An 18002-nucleotide genomic window follows, 5' to 3' on the forward strand; every position below is an offset into this window, starting at 1 on the left:
TCAATTTCATTTTGAGGAAAAAAAAGAAAAAAAAAAACATTAAATCAGGTAGGTTGAACCTAGTTCTTAGACAGATAAAAGTATATAGAGAGGCGAATTTTTAACCTGGAAGTGAAGTGGCCTATACTTTCCAAATATATCCCTCACATCCGGTCTCCTGAACAACACTACTAATAGACGTGTTTTGTTTTGTTTTTGAATGGATCTATAAATCTTCCAATGAGTGAATGCTAGAAGAAGGTTAAGTAATAAGATGGCTGCTCTGAGGAAAAGACCTTGAGACACAGTCAATGCACGAATGAAGTGTAAAGGATGAAGCACACCTCAGGCTAGAGATGCCAAGATTCTTAAGCAGGTGTTCTGTGAAATCATAAAAGTAGGAAGGCTTTGGACAGGGAGAGAGAGTGACCTGCAAGGAAAAAGAAATGAAGAGAGAAACCTACAGAAAAATCAGAGAAACTGTCAAGGGAAGAAGAATGGGAACTAATCTTCGTTGATTTCCCTGTTATGAACCTGACATTACACCAGCCACTTGTCATATGCTATCTCATGTTGTAATAATAACAACACAAATAACTGTTAGTGAAGAGTTTACTATGTCCTAGGCACTAAGTTAATAGCTTTACATACTTCATCTCACTGAATCTTCCCAACTGCTCTCTTGCATATGAGGAAACAATTTAGAGAGTATAATTTATCCAGGGCCATGCAAGAAGGAAATGAAGCAGGCTCTGATTCCAAAGTAGATATTTTCATAGTGTCTTCCTATGTGGCCAAGAGGCAGAGTTGCCTATAAGAGATGAGCCCTGAAAATAGTGGAGACCACCAAAAACTCATTATGAATTCTCTAAAACAATGCATACATCAACATAGATAACAGTATCTTAACAATTTTTTTTTTGTGGCAAGTGGCAGTGACATGCATCTATATGCCTATTTTATCTGACATATGAATGCCAACCCTCTTAATAAATTACATTCCTAATTTGCTTCCTGAAGGACCTCCACTTGGAGTCAACTCTAGAACACTTTCATTGGACTTATTATGAGTTAGCATAGTCTGTCTCACCCACCCCACTTGTTATCCACAGCATGCATTTGTGAGATGTCTGGCCAGGTTTTGGGGTACAACTTGTGAATGTAGAATAAGTTTGTTTTTCTCTCTGAGTCAATTTTCCTGGTTTCTATGGGGAAAGAGTCCATGCTTTTGGCCTTATTAGCTCCACACCAACTGAGCTCACTGACCCAGATAAATATTGTCTGTCTGACATGTGCTTTAGAATAATAAATATGCAAAGCTATAGACTCTGTTCTCAATTATTGGTACTCATTGAGAAAATCAGAGCTTAGGATAACCCCCACTACCAGACCGGCCCACACTTCTCCATCATTCCTAATTGCTTTTCACCTCTCCTGTGTGATTTCTTTTCTGTGGTTTTAAGATTCTGATACTGCTTTGGTTAAGCTAAGGTTAAAATTAGTTTGCATTTCCTGCCCACACAGCAACTGATGGCAGGGGATTTATCCTGGGAGCATGCTGCACAGTGAGAGAAACTTGCTCAGAGAGTGCCAGAGGTAATCTGGGAAGTGGAAAATGCCAATGATGATAATTGAAAGACAACTATAGATCACTGTGATCACAAAATCATCCTCTTCCTGTCCAAACACAGGGAAAGAAGGACTAGAAGACAGAAGTTCACAACTATAGGGAAGAAGAGGGGAGAAGAGAATGTTACATAAAAATGCTGATGCTGTGGTAGCCATAGGGAGTAGACTCTCAGTGAGAAAGATGGCATGGGGCCAATCTTGAAAAAATTCCTGCTATTGCTATAAGATTTTTCATAAATGATATTTTTTCTTACTGTAGTTTATTCATCTGGGAGTATAAAAATAATGCCATTTTTCTTCTTGCATTATGAGACTTATGTTTCACTTCTTTTATTCATGAGAATTTATAAGTTAAGAAAAGTTAGAAGGCTTCTAATTAACCTATTTTGTTCATCATTCGAAGGGCTTTGCTGCCAAGGCCTCATTCAGACATATTAATGAAACCATTGAGGTTATAGGAATAATGCAAGGAATCAAAAATGTAAAGAATGCTACCAGAAGTGATTTGCTTCCATTGGAATGTTTTTTTCTATATGGACTGGATAACCACTGGAAATATGTTTGTGTCTAGTTAACTTTGTAGTACTTTTTAGAAAAAGCATGGGTTTTTTTCCGTTAAGAAACAGGTGATACGAATGCTAAAAATAATTTGTGTTTTTTAAGCTCAGAATGCTAAAATGCAGTAACAAAATTATGAAAAGAGTAAGTCATCAGATATTTCAGAATTGTTCAGTGTGTGAGACTTGAAGAGTCCCCATCATCATAAACTAAAATGCATTTCAATGTCATTTTTAATTTAATGTGAAATTCTGACATAGTGAAACTGTTTAGCAAGTAGGAGACCACAAGATGTGGTCCTATGACTGTTGCATTGCTAATCATAAAGCAGCCAGGGAAGAAGCATTCCACAAAGGTTCTTTATCTTGGCAAGTTTATGTGAAACTAATCTCAAGCTAAAGTACTGTAGCCCACTGCTACAGGGACGTAAAACGTTTTAAAATGTCGAACACAGCACTTTTCCTCCTTAGTATGCTAAGCCCTTCTTGGTTAACAATAACTTAACCAGCAAGTTTATGTGCTTCCAGCTGTCTTTGCCTTGGTTACGCTGGTAGGTTTAGAAAGATCTAGTCTCTGCCTATTCAATGGCTAGGGTCAATATTTATTCCTCTGTGACTCAAGGAAGACTTTGGGAAGGATAACCAGAAAATGGATTAAAGGAACTCTAGGTCAAGAGGTGGTCTTCCTTTTATTCTGGTGACCTCTTCTAAATGACTCACATGTGTCCAGAGTCCTCTGGAAGGACCAGAGTACAGTCCTGGGCAGTACTCAAGCTCAAAACTCTGAAGGAGACCATGTTAGTTCCTGAACTAAGAGTAGAGTAGGAAGTGTCTCTTTTCACCATAGCAGTCAAGGAACAGTTGTGACCAATGTGCACAGGTAACTGATTGGATGAAACACTCACTTCTAGCTATCTATTGGAAATGCAGCAGACTCTTGCTTCACACACCAAAAATGGGAACAGCATATAAGTGAGGAGACAGAGACGGTTGTGAATTGACCAAAAAAATGTAGTCAATCATGAGCAAGCAAACTATAGTTTCCCAATATTTGTGAGTTTCCAGGGTCCCTTCTTCATGTTGCAGATATTGATTGTTAGAACCATGTATGATAGGGAAAAAAATAATTTCCCTAAGCTCCTACCTGCAAATATTCCTGTAGCCTGGTGAGGAGGTTTGGCCTTTTACTCCAGTGGTGAGATATGGCTGGCAGTACCAGCAGGTGAGAGCTCAAAGTCATCATTAATGAGGTATTGTTTAAAGAAGTAGTAACTTAATAGTTTGAAGGGTAGTTCAAGAGTTCAATATATGTATCAAGTAGGATTGATTTCACTTTTACAAAAAACTTGATGGAAAATGGGATGAATAAAATTGGGATTATCACTCTGATGTAACAAAAAGGTCAGTTGTATGATGGGTTTGATTGCTCAAATATCTCAGCAAAGACCTGGGATCTTTCTGCCTTCCTGCCATTTTTTGGTTGCAAGATTGCTATTGAATTTATGAGATCTGTTTGGGTGCCAGTGGAGGGAAGGAGGATAGGCAAAGGGCAAAATATAAAGGTGGAAGTCTTCTTCTTATGAAGTTTTGAAGAAAGCCCTCCTCAGAGACTTGTGCTTGTACCTCCCTGATCGGGAATATGCCACAGAATTATGTCACTTCTTGTGGGAAGGGAAGCTGAGAATTCAAGTATTTAGCTAACATCTATCATATATCATAGAGGAAGATAAACAGTTGGAGAGTTGGAATGATGGTTGAATGAACTGTCCACAAAGGATAAAGAGGGAGAGGCTAAACTAGAATACAAAGTACAGAACATCAAGGGCCACCTATAACTCACAAGATGACCAAGTAAGACAAAATAGAAACTGATTAACCTCAAGAGGACTGATGCTCTTTTTTTTTTGGAAGCAGGCATAAATAAGCAGCAGTATACTACAGAGTTGATCTAAGAAGATCTGATTTTATATTTCCTTTTTGTGATTTAGATATGTTCTCCTCTCCCTAAAGTATTCTTGTTCATCCTCTGCTGTTCTCATAATCAGATATGCCATCTTAAAGACATAACATTATACCTTCAGTGCTTCATAAAGGACTATGAAATTTCTAGGTCAATAAAAGTTCCAATTTGAACATTCTTCACATGCAGTGCTCATAGATGAATGGGGTTTGTGTGGAATCTACAATAACATCATTGATCTAGTTGCTGAAAAGCTCGTACTGTTGTATTTGCAAAAGTGCAAGTATATCTCATCACAGAACTAGATACAGAACTACAGGGGTGCCTGGGTGGCTCAGTTGGTTGAGCGTCCAACTTCAGCTCAGGTCATGATCTCACAGTTGGTGAGTTCGAGCCCCGCATCGGACTCTGTGCTGGCAGTTCAGAGCCTGGAGCCTGCTTCAGATTCTCTCCCACTTTCTCTCTGCCCTTCCCCCAATCGAGCTTTCTCTCTCTCTCTCTCTCTCTCTCTCTCTCTCTCTCTCTCTCTCTCTCAAAAATAAACAATAAAATTAAAAATACCTAAAATAAATACAAAGTACATAAGATGGGGTAGATCAGCAGATGCTGGGAGTTAGATGGACATATTCCAGAGTGGGGCAAGCACCATGATGTATTCAGGAAGAGGCAGCTAGAGTACAAGGTATTTGGGAGGAATCCAGTACAACATTCCACAGAGCAATTGTTCTCAAAGTGTGGTTCCTGGGTAAATATTAGCAACTTCTGGATATTGTTAGAAATGCAGACTTAGTCCTGTTTTGGGGTAGAGGTTTAGAGAAGAACTCGACTGAACAGAAAGCTTAGCAAAGAGCTAAGTGATTTTTTGGTCTCTTAGGTGAGCAGAAGATGATAAAATGAATTTAGGCAAAAATCTTCAGACTTGATGTCAGGGACAAAGACAAAGCTTAATCTATTATGAGTAAAGGTGAGAAAGAGTTTACTATTAGCGGTGACTTACAGCTGTTTCCCATGACCATGGAATTAAAGCTCCTTGAATTTCTCCTAAAATAATCCTGGCAGCGTATTAGAACCACCCAGGTAGTTTAAAACAAAACAAAACAAAACAAAAACAAATAAACAAAAACCAAAAAAGTCAGACCAACCAAATCAGAATTTGTGAGAGAGGTTCCCTAAAAGTTCTAATGTGCTACCAAAGTTGACAATTATTGCCCCAGGATTTTTTAGGTGAGAATATCTTCAGTTTGGGGAAAAGAGCTATGAAGACAGGGCATTAGAGCAAGGAGCTAGTTGACTACAGTTTTCTCATCTGTAAATTAGGGAGAAGAATTTACCTACCTGATACATGCTGGAGATAATATATAGGGAGCACTTAGAAGAGTTTCTAGCACAAAATGCATGACAATTGTTTATTTGTCCCTTAAAATTTTTTTTTTAATTTTAATATTTTTTTTCTGAGAGAGAGAGACAGAGCATGAGTGGGGTGGGGGATGGGATGCAGAGAGAGAGAAAGACACAGAATCTGAAGCAGGCTCCAGGCTCTGAGCACAGAGCCCACCATGGGACTCAAACCCATGAACTGCGTTGTTTATGTCGGACCACTTAACTGACTGAGCCACCCAGAAGCCCCTATGTGTACATCCTTTTAATGATAATACAAGCTCCATGAGCATGAAAACTCTTTGTGACATTAAAGTTACCACCTATTTTGAGTTTATTTTTGTGTATGGTGTAAGAAAGTGGTCCAGGTTCATTCTTCTGCATGTCCCTGTCCAATTTTCCCAGCACCACTTGCTAAAGAGACCATCTTTGGGGCGCCTGGGTGGCGCAGTCGGTTAAGCGTCCGACTTCAGCCAGGTCACGATCTCGCGGTCCGTGAGTTCAAGCCCCGCGTCGGGCTCTGGGCTGATGGCTCAGAGCCTGGAGCCTGTTTCCGATTCTGTGTCTCCCTCTCTCTCTGCCCCTCCCCCGTTCATGCTCTGTCTCTCTCTGTCCCAAAAATAAATAAACGTTGAAAAAAAATTTTTAAAAATAAAAAAAAAATAAAAAATAAAAGACCATCTTTATTCCATTGGATATTCTTTCCTGCTTTGTCAAAGATTAGTTTTCTCGAGGAGAAAACAGGCAAAAACCTCTTTGATCTTGCCCACAGCAACTTCTTACTCAACACGTGTCCAGAGGCAAGGAAAACAAAAGCAAAAATGAACTACTGGGACCTCATAAAAATAAAAAGCTTCTGCACAGTGAAGGAAACAGTCAAAAAAACTAAAAGGCAACCGACAAAATGGGAGAAGATATTTGCAAATGACATATCAGATAAAGGGTTAGTATCCAAAATCTACAAAGAACTTATCAAACTCAACACCAAAATAATAATAATAATAATAATAATAATAATAATAATAATAATAATCCAGTGAAGAAATGGGCAAAAGACATGGATAGACACTTCTCCAAAGAAGACATCCAGATGGCCAACCGACACATGAAAAAATGCTCAACATCACTCATCATCAGGGAAATGCAAATCAAGATCACAATAAGATACCACCTTACACCTGTCAGAATGGCTAACATTAACAACTCAGGCAACAACAGATGTTGGCAAGGATGCAGAGAAAGAGGATCTCTTTTGCATTGCTGGTGGGAATGCAAGCTGGTGCAGCCACTCTGGAAAACAGTATGGAGGTTTCTCAAAAAACTAAAAATAGAACTACCCTATGACCCAGCAATTGCACTACTAGGCATTTATCCAAGGGATACAGGTGTGCTGTTTTGAAGGGACACATGCACCCCCCATGTTTATAGCAGCACTATCAACAATAGCCAAAGTATGGAAAGAGCCCAAATGTCCATCGATGGATGAATGGATAAAGAAGATGTGGTATATATATATACAATGAAGTATTACTCAGCAATCAAAAAGAATGAAATCTTGCCATTTGCAACTATGTGGATGGAACTGGAGGGTGTTATGCTAAGTGAAATTAGAGAAAGACAAAAATCATATGACTTCACTCATATGAGGACTTTAAGAGACAAAACAAATGAACATAAGGGAAGGGAAACAAAAATAATATAAAAACAGGGATGGGGAAAAAACAGAAGAGACTCATAAATATGAAGAACAAACTGAGGGTTGCTGGAGGGGTGGTGGGAGGAGGGATGGGCTAAATGGGTAAGGGGCACTAAGAAATCTACTCCTGAAATCATTGTTGCACTATATGCTAACTAATTTGGATGTAAATTTAAAAAAATAAAAAATAAAGTTAAAAAAATTTAAAGAGTAAAAAAAAATAAAGTATGAAAAAATAAAGTTAGCACCAATTATATTATAAAGCATAAGGTCAGCAAAGAATAAATATTTGCTAAATAAACAGGTAGATATTTCAACTTCCTGTGATTAAAAATGAAAGTTTAGTGTATTCTCAACCTTCCATTATCATAGGGTGGTATAAAGACAACTGAGCTTGAGTTCATAAAGCCTGTGCCATATGTTCCTTTAAAAAATTGTCTAGAACTGTACTGTCACTTATGTACTTGAAATGGAGCTAACCCAAATTAAATGTGCTGGATGTATAAAATACACAGAGAATTTTAGAGGCCTCATATGAGAAAAGAATATTAAAAAACTGAATAATAATTTTAGAATTGATTACATTTGACATACTATTTTGGATATTGGATATTAAATACATTATTAAAATTAATTTCCCATTTATTTTCCTTTTTTAAGAATGTGGTACTAGAAATTTTTTTAATAACGTGGTTTGCACTTCCAGCTTGTCTTCTATTTCTATTGGATGGTGCTGATCTAGAAGTGGACAGTACTATAAGATATGTTTCATTTGATGACTGTGGAACAGGGAACAATTATTAGGAAGACAACGAAATCAGCAAGGCCCTGATATTTTGAGTTAAAGTGCCGGTTATAACTGTAAGTGAGTTATAAGAAAACTACAAATAAAGGTATGAAGATACTTAACAAACTTCAGAGATAGGTTATGGGGTTAGACATCTAACCTTAGCACACCCCTTACCTTGGAAATCGTTTTCATCTGACCTAAGTTTGGTACGATCCATTCCAGGCTTTTGGCAAAGAATTACTGACTACAGGGTGTTTCTCTGAAGTATCTATATCCACAGTTTCTTTAACAGCTGTGTTTCTTAATCTGTTTATAACCACGGTAATATTCCTTGTGAAATTTGCTTTCCACTGTCTAAAGATTTTTACTAAATGAAATTTTGCCAATATATTAGATGTATTGATATATCATCAGCAAAACCTGCCTCTTCTGTCCAAGAAGTTAAGGTGCTTTTTGATCGGATCATTGATAAAGATGTGTGTGTATATGTGTGAGTGTGTCTTGAATGCTGCAGAAAAAATGAAAATAACATAGTGTATTATCTGATTCATTATTTCCTCGAACTCTAATTATCATTAAAGATTGGAGGGCTTAAAATTAGTATTAAATTAATTGAGTGAAGGAACTGATCACATGCTTTTAAATCATAATTTAAAAATCATAATATGTTAGATACTGATTTAAAAAGCTTTAAAAGTTTATTATGGAAAAAAGAACCTACTTTTGTCTACATATCCATTTTGTAGGTAATAGAAAATGAAACAAAGTGTTAATAACAACCTAATGCTCAATAATGGCAAGGAGAGGCAACATATCATTATCCATCTGCAATGGAATTATCATTCAGGAAGACTTTCATAACAAGGCATATATCCATCTCTCTGTTCATTCTATTCATGGACAAGAAGGCTTATGCATTCTTAAGTACTTGAAACTTGCTGTCAAAGATCTTTTTAGACTAAGCAAATAATTTCATGTGCTTTGAAATACAAGTGTTGAACTTGGAAAATTTGATTTTTTCCCCCAGATGCAAAGTAGAAATCTATACTTTTAGACTCAGAACTGAGATTAAAAAAAATTCCATGGCCCTAGATCCTGCAAAATACACTATTGGTAATCCATTTTTTAATTGGCTCTATTTCCTTATAGCACACACGTTAGTTTTAGTCACATATTATTGACCATTCCTTCTCTGTCCCTCCAAGGAATTTGGATTTTGTGCAACTCAAGGAGAACCCTATAAAAATTTGACCACATGTGGAAGTGAGTGAAACCAGAACCGAGATGAGAATCTAGATGAGGGCCTTAGGATGCTGTAAATGAGACAGAGAAAAGAGATAGATTCTACAAGTATTAAAAAAAATTAATGTTTTATATTTCTAGTACTCTGGCAAACTGGACACTCTGAAAAATCCCGCTGCAGAAGATAACTAATAATCTGAACAAAAATTTAAAAAACAATTTTTAAAGATCAAAACTTAGTATACAACTGAAGTGACAAAAAAGGTTGGAATCAATAGATGCCAAAAAGTGAGTTAAAGCAGAAACTCTGGGAAGTAAGCCAGTGTCTAAGCCACTCTGATGATATCTGCCAAACCCTAGTGACCTTGAGTTTTAGTTTCAATGGCTACAGCATGTGTGAGAAACACACATACATTCTAGAGCCAGAAAAAAATATGGAGTCTATCAGAACTCCCCTACATACAGCTGGGGCCTCAAAGGGTTATATGCTCAGTGTCAGGGTGCCCAGGTGAAGGGGCCAACAAGGAATATTTCTTTCCTTGATCTTGTTACTAGAAGAATATAAAAATTCTCCCTTGAGATGTCACAACACAATCTTTCCATCATGTGAGGCTGTAGCACAAATTCATGCCAGCTCATGTAACGTGAATCCAGATTAGTGGTGCTCCCAGGAATAAGCATAAACAAACTCAATCCCCCTTTAGAGAATGCACCTTAGGCCAGGCCTCACAGTTCTATAAACAAAAAGCTCCAAGGAATATGAATTCAGAGTTAAAAGTTATAAAACAAAACAAGAAAACATGACTCCATATGTAAGAGTCAGCAAAAACAACAAGAGGTAGCATCAAACCCACAATGATATTTAAATTGAGACAGCAAAAACTAAATATTAATACATTTTAGTATAAGAAGATTAAGTATATAAACAAGGAACAAGAGAATATATAAAACTTAGAAAGAAAATTTGAAAACAAAAATCAGAAAGAGCTCATATTGGGGCACCTGGGGCTCAGTTGGTTGAGTAGCAACTCTAGATTTTGGCTCAGGTGACTGATCTCACAGTTGGTGGGATTGAGCCCCACATTGGGCTCTGAGCTGACAGTGCAGAGCCTGCTTGGGATTCTCTCTCTCTCTCTCTCTGTCTCTCTCTCTCTGCCCCTCCCCTGTTTGTGCTCTCAAATGGGTAAATAACTTAAAAGAGAGAGAGAGAGAGAGAAGGAGCTCCTATGAATAACAAAAACAATCAGTTTTAAACCTAATGGATAGTTAAGCTACATATTCAATTCAGCTGAAGAGAGAATTGAGGAATTGGATGAAAATTTAAAAGTTATTCAAAAAGCTCAGAATGATGTATTCATTGTCTACAAAGAGATAATGAAAATAGAAAACTGATATGTTCAAAGAGAAACGTCTTCAATTATAGAAAGACAAAATGAAAAGCACAAAGAGGGTAGAAATAAAAAATGTTATAACCATATAAATGGACTAACCTCTTCACTTAAAAGACAAAGATGGTCAAATTGAATTTTTTAAATTTAGCTAAGAGATCTTTACTAAAGAGATCCTTAAAGTATAAAAATACTCAATTATTGAAGAAAAATATTAAAAACTTACAAGAGACAAATACTAACCAAAAGAAGATGATGTATTATACAAATCACAGAAATAAAATGCACAACTTTTACCAATGACAAAGATCACCATGTGTTGATAATGGATTCACTACCAGAGAGATCTAATTGTATACAACTAATGAAATAGTCTCAAAACATGAAAAAAGTCTAAGTTAGAAGCTGAACTTGACAAAATTATTAATTTTCATAACTATTGTTTTAGTACTATATTTAATCATAATTTATGACAGGGGAATAAGATGACTAATGTTTAGTAATCAATAGACCAAGCCAATAAAAATATCATTAAGGATATATGATTTTGAAGAGTTTGATTAGCAAGCTTAGCCAACAGACATATAAAATATTGTACTCAGTAAATAAAGGTGCACATTTTCTCTCAAACACATATGTTATATTTAGGAAAATTGAACATAACTTTGGTAGTAAATCAATCTCTATAAATGTTTCAGAATTTGACAACTACCAATGAAACTCACCATATTATCAAATAAAGAGACTAGAAATACTATTTTCTCAAAAAATGCCGAAAATCATTTGATAAAATTCAATAGCAAAAAGATGACCAGAATGAATGCCTATATTGGAATTTTAAAAAAACCCATGTATGTGTAACACATATTAAAGAGTAAGTAATAGTGGAAATGAGTAAATATTTAGCAATATTTTAATACTACTAAGTTTTGATGAAAACTCTTTTTATCAAAGCGTAAACCTTTGGTATGCAGCAACGGTGTGCATAGAAGGAAATGTAAATTTAGACTTAAATGCTGACATTTTTAAGAGAAGTGCTAAGAATTAAAGAGTAAAACATCCAAATTAAAAAGTTAAAAAGAGAAAAGAGTTATCTTGCCAAGGACAGAAAAAAAGCAAATGGTAAGAGTACAAATAAATGATAAGGAAAATTAACATACAATGTGGCATCTCAACAAAGTTAAGAGCTGAGTCTTTGAAAACATTAAGGTCAGCCAAAATGATAACAAGACTAATTAAAAAAACACACACAAGCATTATTAGAAAACAATTGAGTTCACACTTATAAATGCAACAAAAAAACTAAAGGATTATTGGAAAAACTAGGCGATAAATATGAGTAGTTTGATAAAATTGATAACTTTGGGTAAAAATATAGTTTGCTGATATTACACAAGAGGTGGGAAATTAGAGTTTTCACATAACAAAGAAATAGAATGAGTTAAAATCTTTCCAATTCAAACACCATTCTCACACAGTTTTATTGTTGAGTTTTATCAATGATAAAATATGCTCTAATGAGTTGTTAAATTTACAAAAGAATAGAAAAAGTAAGATATGTGAATGCTAATTTTGGAGTCAGAAAACCTCCAAAAGAGAGTAGGAGTAAGGAAAATTATAGAGCCGTTTTTCATGAATACAAGTGCAAAAATTTTAAATGATAATTTTTATTTGTATAATTTTAGATGACAAGCACAATTCTAAGGACTTTATATACATAAATTCATTTATTCATCAAAACAACCCTATGGATCAGGCACTAATATTATTCTCAATTTACAAATAATAAGACTGAGGCACAGAGAATTGCTTGCTCAAGGTCGTACGCTAAGCATCAATGCCAGGATTCAAATTTTGGCAGTCTGACTCCATGGTCTATTAAAAAGACTGGCAATAATAAGTGTTGGCAAGATGTAGAGAAATTGGCATGATTATGCATTGTTGGTGGGAGTGAAAAATAATATAATCCTTTGGAAAACAATTTGGCAACATCTTATACACATCCACTTGCCTTATGACTCAACAATTCTACTCTAGGTGCTTATTCCAAAGAAATGAAACATATATCCAAATAAGATTTGTGGCCAAGAATGTTAAAAATAGCAGCTTTATTCATATTATCCCCAAGCTAAAAACTACTCAAACATCCAAAACCAGGTGAATAATCAAATTGAACTACATTATATAATAATAAAATACTTAGCAACAAATAATAATATAATTTTATATATTAACATAAATAATATAAAATACTTAGCCATAAAAAATACAAACTACTGATGCACACAAAAACATGAACAAAAGATGCCACACACATCCACACACATAATTATTTATAATTTTTATGAAATTCTAGGGAAGGCAAAACTAAGATATGGTGATTGAAATCAGAACAGCTTCTAGGATGAGGGAATGTAATAGTCTTCTGTTGCTGCATAGCAAGTTACCATAAACTTAGTGGCTTAAACAACATTTATTATCTTATAGTTTCTGTAGGTCAGAATTCTGGCCATGATGTAACTGGGTCCTCTGTTCTGGGTCCCACAAGACTGAAGTCATGATGTAGCTGGGGCTGAGATCTCATGTGAAGCCCCGAGTCCTCTTGAAAGTTCCTGTGATTGTGGAAAGAATTCAGTTTCTTGCCCCTGTAAAACTAAGTTCTCTGTGTCTCACTGACTTCCAGCTAGAAGTCACTCTCAATGCCTAAAATTTGGGCTCTCCTCCACAGGCAGTTTACAACATGCTCGATTATTTTCTTATGGAGGAGAAAAAGTGTGCCGTTGCTACTGCTGCTTGATTCTTTTATGGCTGCCTGATTAGGTTAGTGCTATCCAGAATAATCTCCTTTTTGATCAAAGTCAGCTGACTAGGAATGTTAATATCTGCAAAATCTCTCTTGCTATATAACACAATATAATCAAGGGAGTGATATCATATTCAAAGGTCTTATCTACACTCAAAAGGAGGAGAGTATGTAGTGTGCATGTCTTAGGGACTTGGGAATTCTATGATGAGGCCATCATAGAATCATGTCTGCCATGGGGACTTACTTGAGTCTGTATACATTTATCAAAACTCCTCAATCTTCACACTTAAAATCTATGTGCAATGTTATATTTAAAATGTACTGTGACAATACTAACTGCAACAATAACAAATGATAAAGAGATAAAATAAATTTTATATTTAATGATAACATTTTGGAAGCTTGCTGCCTGATCTAGAAGAAAAAGATGCTTGCTATAACCAGTCCTGTTTAACATCATACTCATGTGTACAGGCTCCATCTTGATTGCTGCTTCATCCCCATGAGCCTTGGGGCAGGAGAGGAAAGCTGGCACAAATATATTGATACTCGTGCTGTTTAGTGTGCCATGAGTAGTACATGTTTTTGTCTCTAAGCTAGGGGTCTTGTGTCTTCTGCCAGCATTCATGAAACTAACTTACTAGCTTGTAAATAGGGTAAAATAAAATTCTAGATCTAAAAGGTATATACCAATAGAAATATGAATATATGTGTACCAGGATGTATAAACAATGTTCATAACCATACTATGACTAATAGCCAAAAACTCAAAACTACACATCAGTATTAGAATAAGAGAGTAAGTGGTGGAATATTACTGCAGTATAATATCACTTGACAATGAAAATTGAATAAGCTAATGCTACACTGATGGATTTCACAAATATAATGTTGAGTTGAAGAATCCAGTCACATATTCTATAATTATTTTGAAATACAGTTACAAAGAACAACAAGGGGTGCCTGGGTTGCTTAGTCAGTTGAGCATCCAACGCTTGATCTCAGCTCAGGTCATGATCCCAGAGTCATGGAATGGAGCCTCAGCTTGCTCAGCCAGGAGCCTGCTTGGGATTCTCTCTCTCATTGTCCTACTGCACTTTCCATGTGTTTGTGTGTGTGCTCTTTCTCGCTCTCTCTCTCAGAAACAAAAACAAAAACAAAAACAACAAAACAACAAGTAAACTAATTTATGAATTAGACAGGAGAGTGGTACTTCTTGGGGAGTGCAGGAGTCTTCTGGGGTTCTGATGGTGTTCTATTTTAATACCTATTTGTTGGTTACCTGGATGTATTCACAGCATCAAAATTGAGTTTTATACTCAACTTTATAATGATTGAGAACTTTTATTGTTGTTCTTCATTTGAAATTTTATTGTAAAAAGATAGCATTTACATTATCAATAAATATATAAAATATTTAAAACTAATATACAAAAGATGGGCAAGCTCTTTGTAGAGAATATTGTAAAATTTTATTAAAAGAAAACAGAACATCTAAATAAAGCAAGAGATATGGCATTTATATAGGTAGAAACATATAAAATCTGCTAAAATTTTCTTTATATTAAATAGGCTTGCAGTCAAAATCTCGACAAGATTTTTTTTCTTACATATTCTCTATGTTTCCAAAACTTATGTGGAAGAACAATGCACCAATAATAAACCAGACATTTCTAAGAGGAAAAAAGTTTGAGGTCAGGGGTGTTCCCTATGAAATATCAAGATATCATAAAGTTATATTAAGACAGTTTGAGAGCAGTGCACAATTAAACAATGAACAATGACTATATTCATGCACCTATGAAAATTTAATTCATAGTTAAGTTGGCTTAAGTATTTCTTTCTTTTTTTTAAACATTTATTTATTTTTGAGAGACAGAGAGACAGAGTGTGAGCAGGGGAGGGGCAGAGAGAGAGGGAGACACAGCATCAGAAACAGGCTCCAGGCTCTGAGCTGTCAGCACACAGCCTACTGCAGGGCTGGAACCCATGAACGGTGAGATCATGACCTGAGCCCAAGTGAGTCGCTTAACCAACTGAGCCACTCAGGCACCCTGGGATTAATATTTCTGAATGTAAAGGTGGGATAAATATCCCTGCGAAAGTTTGGAGTACTAAATAAAGACTTAGTATTTATTGAATCATTGGTAAATCATTGATTATGCCTACTGGAAAAAAAATTCCTACATCACACTGCATAAGAATCAATTCCAAGTGAATTAAAGATGTAACATAAAAAGCTAATCTATAAAAGTTTTAAAAGAAGATACAGAAGAATTTCTTCACATTTTTGGAGTGGTACAAGATTTCTTAAGACAATAAACACACTAAAACTAAGGGAAAAGAACAATATATTCAAATACATTAACATAAGTACCTTAGATCATCACAGGATGCTATAACGTGAATACAAATACAAGACAAAAACTGGAAAAGGATGAACATACATGATGGAAAACAAATTAACAAAATATTAAAAATTCCTATGAATCAGTAAGAAAAAGATCAACAGCCAAATAGAAAAAGAAATGGGCAAAAGATGTGAAAAGGCATTTCCCTTAAGAGAAAGCAAGGATGGCCCAGGAGAAGCTGTTCAGTCTCCTTGGTAATCAAAAATATGCACATTCAAACCACAATACCATTACTCCAGATGCTATTTCACTGTCTGGACTGTCAAAAGTTAAAAAGTGTTATATTATGTATATTGGTGAGGAGAAGGAGTAACGGACTCTAATATACTACTAATGAAACCTAATTTGGTACCATTTTGCAAAAAAAAATTAAAATTACCTTGTTAATTAAAATGCTCATATCTTATCATCTAGTGTTTGTACTCCCAAAGATGCATATCCAGAAGAAAATATGTGCAAGATCACTATAATACGGCTTGCAATTGTAAAAACAGGAAATAACCCGAAAGTCCATAAATAGCATAAGTAAATTTTGACATAGTTATACAGTATAACACCATATGAAATAATGACATTTTTTTGAGTAAATGAGATCAAATATATTTTTAATACATATGCATAAATAAAATGATCTTTTATAATCCAGAGAATATTAAATTGCATTAAAAATCCAGCTGTAATCTGTTTGAGGTGCACATAAAACAATGAAAAGAGTTAAATATATACATATGCTAAGCAAAAAATTAATATGCAATATGTTAATATTATCATTTACAATAAGATAAAAGAAAGCTCTTAATTACTTTTCATAAAATATAAAAACAAACAATGAGAACAATACAAAAGGAAACTAAAAAATCCAAAACGATGGCAGGAAATTAATTGTTTTTATTTTTTTCCAGTTTCATTGATATTTAATTAACATATTACATTGTGTTAGCTTTAGGTGTAGAACATAGTGATTTGATGATGTACGTATATATTGTGATATGATTACCACAATAAATATAGTTCACATCCATTACCTCACATTAGTCACACATTGTGACTAGAATTTCACACATTGTGAAAAGAATTTTTAAGATATACTCTTAGCAACTGTTCAAATATATAATGCAGTATTGTTAGCTATGGTCATCATGCTATACAGTACATTTACAGGACTTATTCATTTTATAACTAGAATTTTGTAACTTTTGACCACCTTCACTCAATTTTTCCATCTACCCTCCACCTCTGGCAACTACTAGTCTGATTTCTTGGGGGCCCAAATCGGGAACTAAAGATTATTAACAAATATTAACAGAGTATAAAAAGTTTTTATTACAAAATTTTAATACAAATAAAATACAGCTGCCTAGAGCAACATTGAAAGATATGCATATTATATTATTATACTTTATAAAGTATAAAATCAGAGAAGTAAATATATATTATATACGAATACATATGTGAATATCAAAACTTCAATGAAAAGCTGGTACTTTATTTTAGTTATCTTTAGAATGGAAGAATGGAATATATTGTGGAGAGCAAATAGGGTGCTCTAAATTTCTGATCTACTTTTTAAGTTGGGGTGTGGATACAGTTACTATATAAACATGTGCATTTTATACATTTTTGCATGTATGATAAAGTTAATAATTTTGATAAATACTTGTGGTAAGGAAGAGAAAGAAGTGTAGTTGACTTTCAGATTTTGTGAACCTGGGGTTTCAGTTTTTTCCCTCTTGGGGTTCTTCACATGCTGTTTGAGCTTCCTCACAATATGGTGCAGGGTTCCAAGCACGAGCATTTCAAGGGAGAGAGTGAAGATGCCCCTTCCTTCCTTCCTTCCTTCCTTCCTTCCTTCCTTCCTTCCTTCCTTCCTTCCTTCCTTCCTTTCTTTCATGTTTATTTATTTATTTTGAGAGAGAGAGAGACAGAGAGGGAATCATAATCCCAAGCAAGCTCTGAGCTGTCAGTGCAGAGCCCAGTGTGGGGTCTGATCTCATAAACCATGAGATCATGACCTGAGCAGAGATCAAGAGTCAGATGCTTAACTGATGAGCCACCCAGGTCACAAGCTGCCAGTTTCTTGAAGTCTAAGCTTAGCAGCTGACACAGTGCCATATAATATTTGTCAAGCAGACTCTGATTAAGGCAAAAAAACAAAAAACAAAAACAA

General features: G+C 35.1%; 1 protein-coding gene across 4 annotated transcripts in view; it reads left to right on the top strand.

Moving 5' to 3' along the window:
* IQCM (IQ motif containing M) overlaps window positions 1-18002 on the top strand; it is a 674133-nt gene that overhangs the window by 576887 nt on the left and 79244 nt on the right. The gene's annotated exons all lie outside the window — the stretch shown is intronic.

Source organism: Felis catus, chromosome B1 (assembly GCF_018350175.1).
Source record: "Felis catus isolate Fca126 chromosome B1, F.catus_Fca126_mat1.0, whole genome shotgun sequence".
Taxonomy (NCBI): Eukaryota; Metazoa; Chordata; class Mammalia; order Carnivora; family Felidae; genus Felis; species Felis catus.